Below are 20,529 nucleotides of genomic sequence, written 5' to 3' on the forward strand. Positions count from 1 at the left end.
AACGCCACTAAAGGTATTTGCGGCGCTTCCAAAAGCGCCGCAGAAAAGGCCGCTAACGAAAACGTCACAAACGTTTGCAGCGTTTACAAAAAAAACGCCGCTAAAGACCATGTTCTTTAGCGGCACTTAGAAAAAAACGCCGCTAAAGAACATGTTTTTTAGCGGCGCTTAGAAAAAAACGCCTCTAAAGACAATGTTCTTTAGTGGCGCTTAGAAAAAACCGCCTCTAAAGACCATGTTCTTTAGCGGCGCTTAGAAAAAAACGCCGCTAAAGACCATGTTCTTTAGCGGCGCTTAGAAAAGAAACGCCGCTAAAGACCATGTTCTTTAGCGGCGCTTAGAGAAAAACGCCGCTAAAGAACATGGTCGTTAGCGGCGCTTAGAAAAAAACGCCGCTAAAGACCATGTTCTTTAGCGGCGTTTTTATACAAAAACGCCACTATTTTTGGGATTTTTTATATATTAAAATTTTCATTTTTTCAGCCTCCTGTAGCAACAAATACAAAAACGCCGCTATTTTTGGGATTTTTTATATATTAAAATTTTCATTTTTTCAGCCTCTTGTAGCAACAAATCAAAAGGAACCAGATTTAAACCAGCCAAAAGCAATAAATTTATATAATATTTCTAATTAAATGAATAAAAAAATATTAATATCAATAAATAAAAGTGAATTCATAGTATTTTTGCAAAAATGTTAAATGTTAAAATGATAAAAATATTTATGTCATACACTATGAAGGCGGAAGTTGCGACTGAAACAACTTCATCACAGCCTGAAGCTGTTTCTGGAGTTCGTCGTACTTTTTGGCCTGCTCTGCTTCTCTCGTTGTAGCTTCCGCTTCCCTCGCTGCCGCCTCTGCTTTAAGTTGTAGCTGGAGTTCTTCATATTTCCTTTGAACCTCAACTGTGGTCGCTTGCATCTCAACCATTTGGTCTTTCAACCTCTGAACTTCAGCTTGAGCCTGACTCCCCGAAGCCATGTATTGGTGGGAGCTGGATCCAAAATATTGGGTTGGACTAACAAAAGATCCTTGAAATCGAACCCGACCATACCTTTCAGGACCCAAAACTTCAGTAATAATCCGGTTATCAATGTCTTCAAGATAAACAGAACTATCATTAGAAGCAATCGCTTCGTACTCCACCTTTTTATCCTTTAGTTTTTCTTAATAAATAAATCACATAGTTAGGAATGCAATATTATATATTAAAAAACATATGCAACATAACAATAGTTACATTACAAGCAATGAATTATACCATTAGAAAATAAACACTAAAAATAACTAAAATAAGTCAAATCTTATTAAGTAAACGTACCATTATTTCACCAGCTTTAGGAGTCATGGGAGATCCATCTTTCTTCCTATGTGTAATTTCAAAAAGTTGAAGGCGTCCAACTTTTTGACCGGGTGACAGTTCCTACAATATGGTAGTATAAATATTATTTAACAGAAAGTTATACATATTTGACAATATTAAAAAATTAAAAATACCTCCGCCTCAGCTACACATGCAAAACTTCTCGACCCGGCTGTGTGGGTGAATTTTTGTTTCTGCCTGCTGCTTTTTCCAACTTGTTTACGATCCTACGTTATGAAATTTTTAGTACGTAAATAGAAAATACTATAAACCAAAATAATTACAATAGTTTGGAAGTACGTCATACCTCGCCTTTCTTCGAATGCCAAAATCTAACTGCATCTTCCCATTGGTCCCTCAACATACCCGGCGGGACATTTTGCAATTTCTCATCTAGGGTTGTTTTTGTTTTATAATAATTTCTCTTCAAAGTACTTTTATTGTCTCTCCATCTTTTTCCCAATGCTTTCTTTACGTAAGCATCCGAAACCTCTAAAGCAAACCTCACCTACAAAAAACTAAAAACACAAGTTAATAAAGTAAATATAAATGAAACTATTTCCCAAGCATTACAGATGACATTAACATTTTGTTACCTTAATATTATCGAAGGCTTGGTTTTTGTTGTTTTCAGGCATTTGATGCCATGACTCGTAGTTGATAGGCAACATATTCGCATTTCGTGCTAAAATGCCCATGTATCCTGCTAAAAGTCGAGCTTCTGATCCAACAGGCTGACCAAAACTGTTTCGTCCAACTTTGACACGCTCGACTGGATCTAACTCGTATAACTCTCTTAGTAGCGTACGTCCTCGACCTCTGCGCGTCCCACCATTTTCAGCTACAAATGGTATATTACAATATAAGAATTTGAAAAATAAATCAACTATAACAGAAACACGCATGTAAATTAAACATAAAATTACTTTGAACTTCTGTAGGATCCTCAGCTGTAATCGGAACATTCGAAGATCCAATTGCTGTCTGCTGTTCAGTACTATTTGTCTCTGTCGAGTTAGGATCATTCCTCGTAATGCTTCCCTTAGAATTTTTCTTCTAGGCATTTTATCTACAATACACATAAAATAGTTGACAACTTAATAACTAATTACAACAATATCAGCACATATAAAACAGTTGAAATATATAATAAGACCAATATTTAAATTATAATATATTACATATAAATAAAGAATCGTAAAATTTACTACATCATTATTCGTAAATATCTTCATCGGTATCCTGACGAACCCATTGAAATTGTGCACTAGTACTAGGGATATTATCGTTTAAATTTTGTTCTGGAAAGGGCAAAGTTTCTGATCTGTCGTCGATGTTATCTCTACTTCCACTGCCCATGTCAAACAAGTCTCTAGGGATGTTACGGAGTACAACGTACCAACCCTCATCAGTTGGATCTTTTGAGTAAAAAACTTGTTTGACTTGAGATGAGAATACATACGGCTCATCTATCAGTTGTTGTCCTGTGTGAATCAATCGGTCAAAATTCACCATTGTAAAACCAAATTGATCTTGCTTAATTCCACGAGCTGTATTAACATCAGCCCAATCACCTCTAAATAAGACAACTTTCCATTTGCCGTAGTAATCCAACTCTATTATGTCAGTAAGATGTCCGAAATATTCCACATTTCCCTCGACAGGATTATTGTCCCTAGCACTAGCATAACTTGTGATTGCAGAATTGACAACTATTCCACAATTTTGCGTTCTCCTCAACCTCTCGCGACATTTTGTATGAAATCTGAATCCGTTGATGAGGAACGCACTATATCGTTTAACCACTCGATTTGGACCTTGGGAGAGCCATTTAACTTCGTCGTTTACGTTCTTCCCACTCCAAACCTATTGAACGGAAAGTAAACTAAGTAATTAAAAGTGTTATGAGAAAACATTATTATTTGTAAGCGGAAGCTCCAACTGCATACCGTTTGGCTTAACCATTCATAAAAAGATTCTGTAAACATCTTATTGATATCTCGATGTTGTGTTCTTCGGGAGCGCGAACGAGATCTCAATATTTGTTTGTACTCACTATGTTAAAAAAATGTTCACCTTGTTAGAAGATAAATAGTTATTAGTTTGATAAATATTTATCAAATTTGTAGAACTTACTTCCGTAAAGGTTCCAATGATTCGTGGTGAAACAGAACATATCGATGTGCTTGTACCCACGATAAATGATCTAATTCTGCAATTTCAACTTTGCCGATTGGTTCTCCAAAACTTTGGAACAAATAAGTATCGGCTAAGTTATGGTTCGTGAGTCCAACATTTCTATTTGGTCTGTTTAACCTTGTTTCAACATCTTCTAAATATCTTGAGCAGAAGGTCATACATTCCTCTGCCAAGTAGCCTTCAGCAATCGATCCTTCTGGATATCGCTTGTTACGGCAGTAAGACTTTAATTTGGATAGGAACCTAAACACAATATACAACATTTCTTAATTATTGAAACTAAAGGCATATAGGTGAATGAAGGAAAATTGCAAAAATTTTAATTAACACCTTTCTATGGGATACATCCATCGATAGAAAACGGGTCCGCCAAGAATTGCTTCGTGCGGGAGATGGATTATCAAGTGAACCATAATGGTGAAGAAGGAAGGTGGGAAGATTTTCTCCATGTTGCATAAAGTCAAAGCGGCTCGATCCTGTACCTTCTGAAGTTCTTGAACATCCAAAACTTTGACACAAATGGCTTTCATTATGTTGGATAGTTCAATTATACAAGACATCACCTTCTTGGACATACAACATCGTAGAGCCACTGGCAGTAAATCTTGCATCAAGATGTGATAGTCATGTGATTTTAGCGAATATAATCTTCGATCTTTAACACTAACACATCGAGATATATTTGATGCATACGCATCTGGAACCTTTATATCCTTCAACACCGTGTAGAACACTTCTTTTTCCGTCTTCGACATTGAAAAAATAGAAGGCGGCAACTGATATTTCCCATTTGGAAGTGGATTGGGATGAAGATCAGGTCGGATTCCCATTTGGAGTAAATCAAGTCGACTATGAAGATTGTCTTTTGATTTTCCGTCGACATTCAAAATTGTACCCACAATGTTCTCGCAGACATTTTTCTCAATGTGCATAACATCAAGATTGTGTCGTAAAAGGTGATGCTCCCAATAAGGCAACTCAAAAAAAATACTTCTTTTTTTCCACAAGTCTGCCTCATTAGGATCGTCCTCTTCATCAGAGTCATCATCAGCTTCATCATTTGATCTTCTATTTCTTTGCGTGTTTGGCGGTTGGTTCATCTTCCCATAAATGAAATTCATATCTTCCAACATGAACAAGATTTCAGAGCCACTGGCCTGCGAAGGAGCTTCTCTAAACTCTTCAGTACCATCAAATACAGAACTCTGAAATCTAAATCTATGATTTTCCAATAACCACCGACGATGCCCCATGTAAGAGAACTTCTTCCCATTGTACAACCATTGCGAACATGTTTGTGCAGCACAACAAGGACACGCATAACGACCCTTGGTACTCCAACCAGATAAATTGGCATAAGCGGGAAAGTCATTAACGGTCCACATCAAAGCTGTACGTAAATTAAAGTTCTCATTTCTCAGCACATCGTATGTCTCGACACCAGCCCACAATTGTTTTAACTCTTCAATAAGTGGCTGTAAATAAATATCGATATCATTCCCGGGCCCTTTCTCTCCAAGGATAATCATAGATAAGATAAGGGAAGATTGCTTCATGCAAATCCACGGAGGCAGATTGTAAGGAACAAGCACTACTGGCCAAGTACTGTACGCAGTGCTCATGATCTTGAAAGGATTAAATCCGTCAGATGCTAGCCCAAGCCTCACACTCCTAGGATCGCTTGCAAAGCCTGGAAATTTATTGTCAAATGATTTCCAAGCTAAAGAATCTGCCAGATGCCTTAATAATCCATCATCGGTTCGTCCATCATGGTGCCACGTCATAGACTCCGCAGTCTTCGACGACATGAAAAGCCTTTGAAGCCTCGGTATCAGCAGAAAATACCGTAAAATCTTGACTGGCTTCTTTCTTGATTGTGCATCATTTTCATCGTCGTTCCCACCTTCTGCATTTTTACTTATCCAACGGGAGTGGCCGCATACATGACAGCACTGTTGATTTCTCCGATCGCCCCAATACAACATGTAGTCATTTGGGCAACTATGGATTTTGTTGTACCCAATGCCTAAATCTTTTATCAATTTCTTCATATCTTTGCATGACTGAGGGATTTTTGCAAAAGGAAACATTTCTCTCAAGAACTCTAACAGCATTGTCAAAGAGTTTCCGGTCCACCCTCCCAAACATTTTAATTGAAAAAGACGAACACAGAAAGACATTTTTGAAAATTTTGATCCCTCATATAGTTCGTCGTTCATGTCATTAAGTAGCGCGTAGAACTTCGCCGCTTCGTCGTTCGGCTCTTCATGACGTACACTACTTCCCGGTTTGGTAAAAACACTTCTCCCGATATTACAATCATCAGAAGCCACAAAGTCCGCTGGGAATGACTGGACACCATGATTGTGCATATTAAATGCATCCTGCAACATACCTTCCATGTCATCCCCTCTATCAGACTGGTGGTAAGTAGTACTGTCATAAGATACATCCATCCTTGAAGAAGAAGTACTAGGCGGGCATTCTCCATGAAAAAACCATTGTTTATAACCCCGAACAAACCCATCAACAATTAGATGCTCGTATACAACTTCACGATAATGCCAGTTTATGTTGACACACTTCTTACACGGGCAAAGAATCATGTTCTCCTGGCTTGCATATTGAAATGCAAAATTTAGAAAAGTCTGTACTCCATTTCGATAACCGTCGCTTACCCTTGACAAATTCATCCAAGACCGGTCCATTTCTTATTTCTTGATGTCTGATTTTCACCAGAAATTACAAGGGTAAGTTGTTAAGTGGTAACTACAAATGAGTTTTTTGAAATATATATCATATGATATATATTTATGTATTAAGTCAATTATGTAAGTTATGTACGTATATAAGTTATGTAAGTTATGTATTAAGTAAGCTATTTAAGTTGTGTAGTATGTAAGTTATGTAAGTTATCAAAGTAATGTATGTTATGTAAGTTGTAAGGTATTATGTATTATGTCGGTTATGTAAGTTATGTAAGTTTTGTAGTATTTAAGTTGTGTAAGTTATGTATGCTATGTAAGTAATGTGTATTATGTAAGCTTATATAAGTTATTATGTAACTAATGTATTATGTAAGTTTATTTGAGAATTTTATATAAGTCATGTATTATGTAAGTTAACATGTAAGTTATGTATTATGTAAGTTTTATAAGTGTATGTGTGATAGTTATATAAGTTTATTGAATATTAATAAGTTATGTAAGTTCTTGTAAATACAAAATTTGATTATGTAAGTAAATATTAATAGTTAGTCACTTTTATGTATCTTATTTATAATAAATATTGAAATTATAATATATTTTAACAAGTTATGTAAGCAATGTAATATATACTTAAATTTTAGTAAGTAATATATATTTTAGTAATGTATTTAAAATTTAAACACATTTTAGTAAGTAATGTATTTAAGTAAATTATTTAAGTAATATATTCAAGTTAATTTTAGTAAAAAATATGTTTTAGTAAGTAATGTAAGTCATGTAAAATATACTTAAAAATATATATTTAAGTAATGTAAGATATCAATTTTAAAATATATATATTAATAAGTCATGTAAAATATACTTAAAAATATATATTTAAGTAATGTAAGATATCAATTTTAAAATATATATATTAATAAGTCATGTAAAATATACTTAAAAACATTATTTAAGTAATGTAAGATATCAATTTTAAAATATATATATTAATAAGTCATGTAAAATATACTTAAAAATATATATTTAAGTAATGTAAGATATCAATTTTAAAATATATATTAATAAGTTAAATTAAATTGTTAAAATATATTTAAAAATATAATAAATATTGAAATTATATATTAACTTTAAAATATATATATATATATATTAATAAGTTATTTATATTAAACATGCAATCAAGTAATAATTTGTTGAGAATTCATTATATAATGAATTTATTAAACATTCAATCAATTAACTAACCAAAATTGATAATTCATTGACATTCATTATATAATGAATTTACAAAACATTCAATCAATTAGATAACCAAATTTGATAATTCATTGACATTCAATCAATTAATCGATCAATTTATTGAATCATCTTAGATTATTAAACATTTATTAGTTAACCGGATAAATTGTAAATCGATAAAATTGCAAATCGATAATTATAAATACAATATAATTATGAATATATATTCGAATAATTATAAAATTAAATAAAATTACCTAACAAATTATTTAAAATTTACCCATAACAACTAACAACTATACATGAGAAAAATCAAGGCTATATTAACATTAGAAAACAAATTTTGCATCCTTATCAACAATGCCATTTGCAGGATACCTGAAAAATTTTGAATTCATGCCTAGTGCTGAAATGATTTATGGGAATGGCATGAAAGAAATATGAAAGTAAATATTGACATCGATATCAAACATACAACCACTTCATCTAAAATTGGAATGCATGAAAAATAATTTTAAATTAGGAGTAAATACTGCAAAAAAAGGAAAACATATGTAAATTACACCCAAATAAACAGGAAAAAAATAAAACACTTTTACTCTAAATCCATTACTGCAAAATAACAGTTAGGCACCTATAGCAATTCAATTCGGATTTCAGTTTGGTTATAACATGTTACAACAAAATCAAACCAAATCAGAAAAGATAAAAGGAAGCCTATATATATTCAATATAATCAAACAGAAGAATGGTTTTTCTTTAACAAAAAAGTTTCCCATTGAAAAGTTTTTAAAACAAATTCATTAGATAAAACGTAAAATGCCAATAACTTTTCCACGCGAAAAACCATTGTCTAAATAGCAAACTAAAGGCATTTCACATAAAAGAAACACGTCGTACCCTAAACCCACTATCGAACTAATTAGAAGCATTGACCAATTTCATGTATAAAGGACCGATTTTTGAGCATCAAGGAGTCCAATAAAAGTAACCATATCAGAACTAAGGACCCAAAGCCACTAATTTTAAAAAATTAAATTAATACCTAGAGCTTTATACCTTGGAAAGGGTATTGCCCAAAACTGCAGATGGAATCCGTTAACACTAATTGCGGTGTCTTCTCCTCGGTTTCAGCCTTGGATCTTCTGGGGAAGTTGGAAGATTGAAAGCGTGGGTTGCTACGAGGAAGGAGTCAAAACAACAGCAATGAAGAAGCAACAGAGAGACATTAACGCATGAAGAAAAAGATGGTTGCGGCGCAGAGAAGAAGCAACAGAGAGACATTAACGCAAGAAGGGTAAGTACTCAAACTTACCGATGGTTGCGGCACCAGAAACGGACGGACGGAGTGATGCATAACAGGAGACGGCAGAGTAGCAGGTGGTCGGGTTTGGGGGGCTGTTAGGGATTAGGGGAAATTTTAGGGATTTGGGGGAGAATGAGTATTTGGGGGAAAAATATTTACCAAATTTCGGGTGTAATATTTGGTCAGACTAATGGAAAAAATACGACGCCGTTCTCATCTAAAAACATATCCATTTGCGACGTTTAGCGCAAAGCGCCACTAAATTTAATTGAAACGCGGTCGTTTCATCAACAAACAGGTGAAACATGTGGCGTTTCCCAATAAATAGCACTAACAATATAGATGAACGGCATCGTATCAAACATTGAAATACATTTTTGCGGCGTTTTAAGCAAAGCGCCACAAAATATAGGTCAAAATTTTACGGCGTTTTAAACTAAGCGCCACTAACTATCACTCAAAACGCGGTCGCTTCATCAACACTTACCTCAAACCCGTGGCATTTTCGATAAAACGCCACTAATAACATTAACAAAACGGCAACGTTTCAACAAATGTTTGAACAATTTTGCGGCATTTTAAGTAAAGCGCCACTAACTATAACTCAAAACGAACCCGTTTCCCCAACAGTTTACCCAATGTTGTGGCGTTTCTGACAAACGCCACTAATACAATAGACAAAACAACAACATTTCAATAAATATAATTATAATTTTGCGGCGATTCATTGAAAGTGCCACTAATAGCAACGTAAAACGGCGCAGTTTCAGTAACTCCTAATCCAACTTGCCGCTATTTTTCAAAGCGCCGCTAAGACAGATGAACAAAACGGCACCGTTCCCCTTCCCAGTGACAGGAAACAACACAGTTTTACTTAACGTTAAATACTCTTTCCGGCGTTTTGAGATAAATGCCTCTAACGGCTTTCATTGCAAAAAATTTTTTTAAAATTTCTACAAAATTTAAAAATATTTATAATTTATTTTAAATTATATATACTCTAAGAATAGAATACAAAAATACTAGCACGTGAGTTGTCAAAATAGTGTCATCCAAGATTGAAGTTAAATTGATCCAAAATTAAAACCAAAGTTATAAAATGGAAAAATTAATAATAAAAAATGAGAGAGTAATACATTTAAAAATAAATAAATTCGCGTTTTAAACCTGCTTAAATTATAATTTGTAATCCTTAAACCTCAAAAACCAAACCCCAAACCCCAACCCACAACCCCCAAACCCCAAACCCTAAACCCCAAACCCCAAAACTCCAAACAATAAAAGTCAAAACCAAAAGTCCCAAACCGTAATTTTCCTAAACCATATTTTAGGGTAATTGCATGGCCAATGTTACTGTACAAAACATATATTTTATATTCATATATTAAAGTACTGAATGAATCTTTAGTAAAATCTAAATGTTCTTCAATTTTTAAACAGAATCCTTAAACCCTAAACACAAACTCTAACACATAAACTATTAACCCAAAATATTAAACAGTAAACTGTAATCCCTAAAACTCTAAACCATGGACATTAAATAATATATTCTATAACGCAAACCCAATAGGCCTAACCTGACCCCGAATTTTTAAACCCTAAATCACTAACTCTTATCTTCTAACCCTTAAACCCTAAACACCAGCCCTGCTAACTTTTACTAACCCTAAACCTTGTTTAATACCTAAATTAAAAAATATTAATTAATCCAAATCCTAAATCGTAACCCGAATCCCTAACCCCTAACCCTTAAACCATATTTTATAAAAATTAAAAAACACTAATTAATCTAAACCCTAAAGCCTAACCTCACACCGAATCCATAAACCTTAAATCCATAACTTCTTAATCTATAACCCCTAAATTACAACCCTTAAATTAACCAGAATCCATAATTCCATAATCTATATAAACGTTAAATTTGTAACTCTTAAACCGACCTTAAATCCTAAATTAACCGTATACCCTAAACCGCATATATATTAAACCCTAAACTATAATGATAAATAATTAAATATTTTAAAATTAATACTATCCTATCTTTTCTAATTATATATGAAATTATTTAATATATATATAAATTACAAATCAATCAGTCATGTACCTAAAATTTTTTAAAATTATTTTAAATAATACTATTTCAATATTTCCATTTTTAACAAATATTCAATTAGAAATAAATTGAATTTTAATTAATATAACTAAACAAATTAAATATAAAAAACATATAAAATGATTTTGTGGTGCTTTAAGGAAAAACGCCGCTAAAGCACTAAAAAGTTCCGAAACGATGCCGTCTGGCTTTGGTTTTTTGTGGCGTTTCGGTAAAAGCGCCGCTAATACTATGCTTCAGCGGCGTTTTCCCATGTGCGCCACTAATTCCAGTATACATCAAGAACTAAACGTTGTGTTTTGGTTAAGATACTTTGCGGCGCGTTACACAAACGCCGCTAATGATATACTTTAGCGGCGTTTTTCATCAAGCGCCACTAATTCTAATACTCCTCAAGACCAAACTCTGCGTTTTTGTTAAGATATTTGGAGGCGCTTACCACAAAACGCTGCTATAACTATCCTTTACTGGCGTTTTCCTTAAACACCACTAATTATAGTATACATCAAGACCAAAATGGTGCGTTTTGATTAAGATATCTTGCGGCGTTTAACGCTCTGCGCCGCTAATACTATACATTAGCGGCATTTTCTTTATAAGCGCCACTAATTGCAATATACATCAAGACTAAACTCTGCGTTTTGGTTAACATCTTTTGCGGCGCTTCCGCTAAGCGCCGCTAATACTGTACATTACCGGCGTTTGTTCATAAGTGCCACTAATGCCAATATACATCAAGACCAGAATGCTGCGTGTTGGTCTTGATATTTTGCGGCGATGCGTGGTAAACGCCGCTATTGATGTTCTTTAGCGGCGTTTTGTTAGAATTGCCGCTAATGCTAGATCTTTAGTGGCGTTTTTTTCTTTGCGCCGCTAATGGTCGATTTTTAGCGGCGTTTGTTATCAAAACTCCACAAAATATGCCGCTAAAAGCTTGTTCTGGTGTAGTGAGTGTAATCAAACAGTTGCAGTGCGAGACTGAGATTTTTTACCAGAAACGATTTATTACATTCAGTAGGATAGTAATTCTCTCTTAATAGAAGCCGACGGAATTGTTATTCTCAGAAAATAGAATTTATACTTAGAAAATAAATTCTCACTATTTTTTGGCGGACTAATAAACTTGAAAACTTACATGAACTGTTGTGTTTATAGCTCTACCAGTGTCATCTATCTATAGGGAGAGACGGGAGAATCTTGATTGAATTAGTAGAAAACAAATAATATTTATTTAATAGAAAAACTAATATTCTAATTTAGAGATATTTATTTAATAAAATTTCAAACACCAAATATATTTTTTTTAGAGATATTTCAAAGAAGTACGTGTTGAAATATGTATAGAATATAATTTTGTATGCCAAAATTATATGAAAAATGAAAAAGCACAATGTAACCATCTTCAAATCCCTCCAATTTAGGCGTCAGCCAATAAAATGTTCTGTTGACAAGTATAACTAATATAAGGCCTCTTGTCTCCAAACCAACCCATTTCATCTTTTATCAACAAATTGCTGCCATAATATATAAAAAATAAATAAGTGAATCCAACCTGCAGGAACCTCCCACAAAGATGCTTCTGAATGATAAATACATTACAAAACTTGGGTAAATGATAAAATACCATATTATCAGCTGTATCATAAGTCATCAATTTTAGCGGTCCACCATAATTTTTTAGCACTTCACAGTTTTGTCATGACTTTTCTTCCTATTTTGTATAGATCATGAAGAACAAACAAAGGAGATAATATACAAATGTTGAGGTTGAACTCTAAATAAACTAAAATGATCGATTAATCTACGGTCTCTTCTTTGCTTCTTTTGCGACCAAATTTGGCATGTTCCAAAGAGTAAAATGAATTTTAAAACCTGATCACCAAGTCGTTGTAGTATAGTGGTGAGTATTCTCGCCTGTCACGAGGGTGACCCGGGTTCGATCCCCGGTAACGGCGTTTTAAGAAGACCTTTTGTTTTGTCAAACTTGAATGAAAATTTAACTTCCCTAAATGTCTATTCGGAGCCTTTTGGAACAGTGAAAGCAGTTTGAGCTTAATTTAGAGTTTTACTTTTAAAACTTCATTTCATGTTTTCAACTGTTTCAATTAACTTCAATGATTGGTGTCAATTAAGGAAGAAAATGAGAGAAATTTGATAGAAAAGATGAACAAAATTACTAAAAAAGCCTTAAACTAAATAATGGTCTCCAAACTATAACGCTTTTTCAATTTATGTACTTAAAACTTTTCTTTTTTTCTCAGAAGTGCCATTTGAACTTTCATTATGTTAACACTATCGTTCCTTCCGAGAATTGCCGTTTAAAATAATTGTCTGAGTCAACTAGAGCCTGACACGTAATCAAAAAAATAAATGTTTAAAACTCAGGCTGTGAAATTTTGGGTTCAAAATGTTCAAATTTTTTTTTGAATTATTCCAATTTTTTATGAAAACTGATATTTTAATTTTCGTAAAGTGAAACCAAGACTTTGGCGCCGATTCAAGTAAGAAACTTCAAACTTTAGATATGCTTTAGATACTTTTGCATTAGTTACTTTAGTAAAACTATTTACCTCTAGAAATGGTAGCAAATCAAACATTCTCTAAACTCTAATAAAACTCTAGATTTGGGATTTTTCATTAAACTTAAGCTAATTCATAAAACTCTGAAATTGTAGATAAGATAATAAGTACGCAAGGTGCACGATGTCATGGTACTCATGCGCGAGGAGCACAAATAATTCCACTTTTGTACAAAACAAGATTCAAACTTGGAAACTAAGGGTAACCTAAGACCTTACCACTGTACCAACACCCCCATTCTTGTTAAAAATTAAACAAACACTATAGATAAACTAGGTGTGACTAGCTGGATATTGGGATAAAAATAACAAAAATTTAAGTAGAAGGAAACATATACAAGATCTCAAACACACATCTAGAACACTTAGCCATTGAGCCAAATCGATTTACTTTACACAATAAACAATTCATATATTAAGAAACTTGGGGCGTTACAGTTTTTTTTTAATTTTAAAGACAACATATTTTAATGTTTATATTATAGTATTGTATAGTATTGTAAATTTAATTTTTATATGATATAAATTTATAATACACTACAGAACTAAAAGTTGAGTTGGGTTTGGCTCAGTTAGGCCAATCTTACCTCTTCCATAATTTATATGAGTTAAATTTTTTACCCAAATCTAATTTTCGTGCTAAATATTTTTATATGCAAATGTCCAAATTACGGAAAAAAATTTAAATTTTGGTCTAACATATCTTTTTCCGGCAAATTAAAACAATATTATATGTTGCCGCTTTATCATCACAAGAGTATAAGTGCCCAGTGATTGAGACAAAAGATTATCATGCTAACGAATTTGCAACTTTCATGGAATGGTGTGATTTTTCAGGTGTTCACAGGCGACGCAAGAGTATCCAGAAACGATTAAGGATAAGGAAGAAGATACGACTCTCAAGAGGCTCAAGTCTTGCGTTGAACAAAAGACGTGTTCGAGTGTCGAGGACACCGATGAAACCCCATTTCGGTGGTGTTATTGACCGCCTGTGGCGATTGAACATGGATTTTTAAGTAATTAGATCTTTTGAGCATGGATTCCATTTATTTCCTACATTTAGATTTGGATTTTAAATTGTATTAGTTTAATTTTAGACTTAGTAGGTCGGATTTTTTATGATTGAGATGAAAATTAATGATTTTTTCATGTTTTTAGGGATTAGTTCAGTGAAATTGCGATATCCAATGGGGCATATTTTGACTTTCTGGACACTTTCGAGAGGGACCAAAAATCTTTAGTGGTATCACAATATCCACCTCCTGATATCGCAATACCCTTGAAATTTCAAAAGTAATTTTTTTATTTACACAGTGGTATCGCAACACCCAAGGCAAACACGAAGATGAGGGATCAAAATAGGGGATATCACGATATCCAACTTGGGCCACGTGATACCCGATTCTAGATATTGCAACCCGTGCGTTTTGGAGGCTTAAAGCCTCTAAATAATCTAAAACTCTTAAACCTTCTCTTATTTTCCGAAAACATTCATTCTAAACCCTTAAAAACTCTCCCCCCTACCAATTTCTCTCAATCTCCCCTTCAAATTTCCTTCGTGTAACATCCCAGATTTAGCTCCACAAAAATGTAGAAATATATCAAAAATAAGGAATTAACTCAATGGTTAGTTATTTAATGTAAAAGCATGAAATTTAGTTGGAGGTCTCAAGTTTAAGTCTCAACTCTTACAAAATCAATTGATTTTTGTAAATTATCTTCTTCTTTTTTATGTGTTGCCACCCGAGCCTAATAAACCTAGGTATAAATACATTTTTTATCAAAATAATCAGCCTTTGAATCCTTTTTTCCTCTACCTTAGCCGTCCCTACCCCCTTCTCCCTCTCTTCATTTTTATATTTTTTCTTCTCCCTTTTCCCTCCATTGTTGCCGTTGCCTACATCTCCCCTTTTACCATCTTCTTCTTCTTCTTTTTGCATCAAGATTGTGCACCATATCCTTTACTATATTGCTTCAATTTCCCCCCAAATAAATCAGCCCTGAATTTGAAATATTGAACTCCAAAATTGATCTCAAACATTGCCAAGAAGGTGTCATTGTCGTTTCTCTCAACAAACTTGGGTAAGATCTCTTTTCTCCTCAATTTCTTTGTTAATCTTCTCAATTAAAAATCAAAATTTCTAAATCTGGAATCTGGGAGACTTTAAATATTTTCAAAGGTATTTTTCCAGATTTTAATGAGGTATCAGAACATTTTAAAATTCAGCCCCAATTTCGACCACCATAGGTGGTCTTGCGTGCGCATATGTGTAGAATAGGGGGCTATTTTGTCTCTTGAATCTTTCCCATTTAATTCTAGCCATAATTTGAGTTCTTGAACCCTCATAATAAACTATTAAACTCATGTCAATTGGGGGAAAATGTTCTTGATTGTTTGGGCATTCGAAACTCACAAATCGGGAAGCGTAAGTGCAATTAAGCGTAAAATTAATTGTTGTTTCGACATAGTTGTACGTAAAAGTTATTGGTTAATTAAGTGAAGGAATTTAATCATTATTAGCTACTTATTTTCCAGTATATTATTGAATTAGGTGCTGACCCAAACACCCCGAATCAACCGTAAAGCCGAAGAACGATCATACGTACAGTTTACATAGATACATTGTAAGCAATCGAACTAGTTTGAATTCATAAAATAGTTATTAATTTGAAAATTGGTTTGAACCCATAAGTGGGTAATTCAAAGTTGGTTAAATGGTAAATTGATTGAATTTAGATTGAATTTTGGTTTAGGATCGTATAAAGGTTTATTAAGGAAAATTGGAAGATTCACAAGGGTGTAGCGAAAAAGCGAAAAATAAGGTGTAGGTCCTAAAGTTGTAAAATTTGTTTGATAATGATAAATGTGATGTTATATTTGATAAATTAACTTGCTTATTGGTTTGACTTAATAGCCAAAATTTTAGTTTTGTGAGTGCCCGAACTAGGTGCTTTTCGAGCCTTAAAAGATTGTTGTGTTGGCAACATTGCTATGTATGTGTAATTGAGACTGTTATGTATAATTATATTACGTGATATGAGAATGTTTGATTGAATGGTATGAAATGTTGAGATATTAGGTTTATGCAGGATTTAAATGCATGAAATATTACTATGATATATATACGTGAGGTTGCTATTGCTGCATAGTGAAATTCGTAAAGTATGTGAATTGAACGCTATTGATAGATACCATCTTAATGGTAATTTCAAAATTGGAACACTGCTTCCTTTTACTGAAAGTAGGTGATTATTGAGAACATGTTGAACATGTCAAATAAATGTAAAAAGTATTGAAATATGATTATGTATGAATTTGTATGACATATTGCATGTGCATTGGGATGAGATTTTGTGGTTGACAGAGGAGTTTCGTGGAGTACCGGCAGCATAATAAGCCCGAATATATTTGTAGTCAGTGCATTTGGAGTACCAAGGGGATTGGCGATTATATCGCATTATTTATTTGGCAGTTTCAATGCATTATTAATTATTGGTGGTTCTACCACATTGAACTTTGCTCACATACATTAGAGTTTGGCAGACGGGTTCTGGGGAATTCGTGGTGTGTAGCGGATGGTATGGGTAGGATCTTACATGTTCATTTTTCCCGATCATGTGCATTTGAAATTATTATTGATAATGTTTGTTTGTGCTATTGCTACATCTATGAAATTGATTGTATTAATGCTTAATACTTGCTTGTTTAGTCTCACACTGAGCTTGTTAAGCTCACATCATTACCGCAACTTTTCAGCTAATGATCGAACTTAGGATCAGAATTTTAGCACTTCACAGTTTTCTCATGACTTTTCTTCCTATTTTGTACAGATCATGAAGAACAAACAAAGGAGAAAATATAAAAATGTTGAGGTTGAACTCTAAATAAACTAAAACGACCGATTAATCTACGGTCTCTTCTTTGCTTCTTTTGCGGCCAAATTTGGCATGTTCCAAAGAGTAAAATGAATTTTAAAACTTGATCATCAAGTCGTTGTAGTATAGTGGTGAGTATTCCCGCCTGTCACGCGGGTGACCCGGGTTCGATCCTTGGCAACGGCGTTTTAAGAAGACCTTTTGTTTTGTCAAACTTGAATGAAATTTAACTTCCCTAAATGTCTATTCGGAGCCTTTTGGAACTGCGAAAGCAGTTTGAGCTTAATTCAGAGTTTTACTTTTAAAACTTCATTTCATGTTTTCAACTGTTTCAATTAACTTCAGTGACTGGTGTCAATTAAGGAAGAAAATGAGAGAAATTTGATAGAAAAGATGAACAAAATTACTAAAAAAGCCTTAAACTAAATAATGGTCTCCAAACTATAACACTTTTTCAATTTATGTACTTAAAACTTTTCTTTTTTTCTCAGAAGTGCCATTTGAACTTTCATTATGTTAACACTATCGTTCCTTCTGTGAATTGCCGTTTAAAATAGTTGTCTAAGTCAACCAGAGCCTGACACGTAATCAAAAAATAAATGTTTAAAACTCAGGCTGTGAAATTTTGGGTTCAAAATGTTCAAAAACTTTTTTGAATTATTCCGATTTTTTATGAAAATTGATATTTTAATTTTCGTAAAGTGAAACCTAGACTTTGGCGTCTATTCAAGTAAGAAACTTCAAACTTTAGATACATTTTAGATACGCTTTAGATACTTTTACATTAGTTACTTTAGTAAAACTGTTTACCTCTAGAGACAGTAGCAAATCAAACATTCTCTAAACTCTAATAAAACTCTAGATTTGGGATTTTTCATTAAACTTAAGCTAATTCATAAAACTCTGAAATTGTAGATAAGATAATAAGTACGCAAGGTGCACGATGTCATCATACTTATGCACGAGGAGCACAAATAATTCACTTTTGTACAAAACAAGATTCAAACTTGGAAACTAAGGGTAACCTAAAACCTTACCACTGTACCAACACCCTCATTCTTGTTAACAATTAAACAAACATTATAGATAAACTAGGTGTGACTAGCTGGATATAGGGATAAAAATAACAAAAATTTAAGTAGAAGGAAATATATGCAAGATCTCAAACACAATAAACTTGAGGTGTGACTAGCCAGATCGATTTACTTTACACAATAAACAATTCATATATTAAGAAACTTGAGGCGTTACAGTTTTGTTTTTAATTTTAAAGACAACATATTTTAGTGTTTATATTATAGTATTGTATAGTATTACAAATTTAATTTTTATATGATATAAATTATATAATATACTATAGAACTAAAAATTGAGTTGGGTTTGGCTCAGTTAGGCCAGTCTTAACTCTTCCGTAATTTATATGAGTTAAATTTTTTACCCAAATCTAATTTTCGCGCTTAATATTTTTATATGCAAATTTCCAAATTACAGAAAAAATTTTTAATTTTGGTCTAACATATCTTTTTCCGATGAATTAAAATAATATTATATGTTGCTGCTTTACCATCACAAGATTATAAGTGCCCAGTGATTGAGACAAAAGATTAACATGCTAACAAATTTGCAACTTTCATGGAATGGTGTAATTTTTCAGGTGTTCACGGGAGACGCAAGAGTATCCAGAAACGATTTAGGAAGAAGATATGACTCTCAAGTGGCTTAACTCACACGTTGAACAAAAAACGTGTTCGAGTGTCGAGGACCCCGATGAAACCCCATTTTGGTGGTATTATTGACCGCCTGTGGCGATTGAACATGGATTTGTAAAGAATTAGATCTTTTGAACATGGATTCCATTTATTTCCTACATTTAGATTTGGATTTTAAATTGTATTAGTTTAATTTTAGACTTGGTAGGTCGATTTTTTATGATTGAGATGAAAATTGATGATTTTGTCATGTTTTTAGGGATTAGTTTAGTGAAATTGCGATACCCAATGGGGCATATTGTGAGTTTCTAGAGAGTTTCGAGAGGGACCAAAAATCTTCAGTGGTATCACAATATCCACCTCTTGATATTGCAATACCCTTGAAATTTCAAAAGTAATTATTTTTGTTTTACACAGTGGTATCGCGACACCTAAGGCAAACTCGAAGATGAGGGATCAAAATAGGGGATATCACGATATCCAACTTGGGTCACGTGATACCCGATTCCAGGTATCGCAACCTGAAGCCTCTAAATACTCCAAAACTCTTAAACCTTCTCTTATTTCCCCAAAACATTTATTCTAAACCCTTAAAAACTCTTCCCCCTATTAATTTCTCTAAATCTCCCCTTCAAATTTCCTTCATGTAACATACGAGATTTAGCTCCGCAAAAATGTAGAAATATATCAAAAATAAGGAATTAACTCAATGGTTAGTTATTTAATGTAAAAGCATGAAAGTTAGTTGGAGGTCTCAAGTTTAAGTCTCAACTCTTACAAAATAAATTGATTTTTGCAATTCTCTTTTTTTTTGTGGGTTGCCATCCAACCCTAGTAAACCTAAGTATAAATACAATTTTTTATCAAAATAATCAGCCTTTGAATCCTTTTTTCTTCTACCTTAGCCGTCCCTAACCTCCTTCCCTCTCTTCATCTTTATTTTTTTTCTTTTCCCTTTTTCCTCTATTGTTCACGTTGTCTACACCTCTCATTTTAGCATCTTTTTCTTTTTTTGCATCAAGATTGTACACCATCTCCTTTACTATATTGCTTCAATTTTCCCCCAAAATAAATTAGCCCTAAATCTGAAATATTGAACTCCAAAATCGATCCCAAACATCGCCAAGAAGGTGCCATTGTCGTTTCTCTCAACTAGCTTGGGTAAGATCTTTTTTCTCCTCAATTTCTTGGATAATCTTGTCAATTAACAACTAAAATTTCCAGATCTGGAATTTGGGATTTTTTAAATTTTTTAAAGTTATTTTTTTAGAATTTAATGAGGTCTGAAACCATTTTAAAATTCAGCCCCAATTTCGACCACCATGGGTGGTGGTGCATACGCATATGTGTAGAATAGGGGCTGTTTTGTTTCTTGAATCTATCCCATTTAATTCCAGAAATAATTTGAGTTCTTGAACCCTCCTAATCATCTATT

The 20,529-nt window shown here is 33.3% G+C and overlaps 1 pseudogene; it reads left to right on the top strand.

Moving 5' to 3' along the window:
• Positions 1-736: 736 nt before the first annotated feature.
• The window catches only part of LOC107903008 (kiwellin-1-like), a 30,263-nt pseudogene continuing 10,470 nt past the window's right edge, over positions 737-20,529 (top strand).

Source organism: Gossypium hirsutum, chromosome D05, assembly GCF_007990345.1.
Source record: "Gossypium hirsutum isolate 1008001.06 chromosome D05, Gossypium_hirsutum_v2.1, whole genome shotgun sequence".
Lineage (NCBI taxonomy): Eukaryota > Viridiplantae > Streptophyta > Magnoliopsida > Malvales > Malvaceae > Gossypium > Gossypium hirsutum.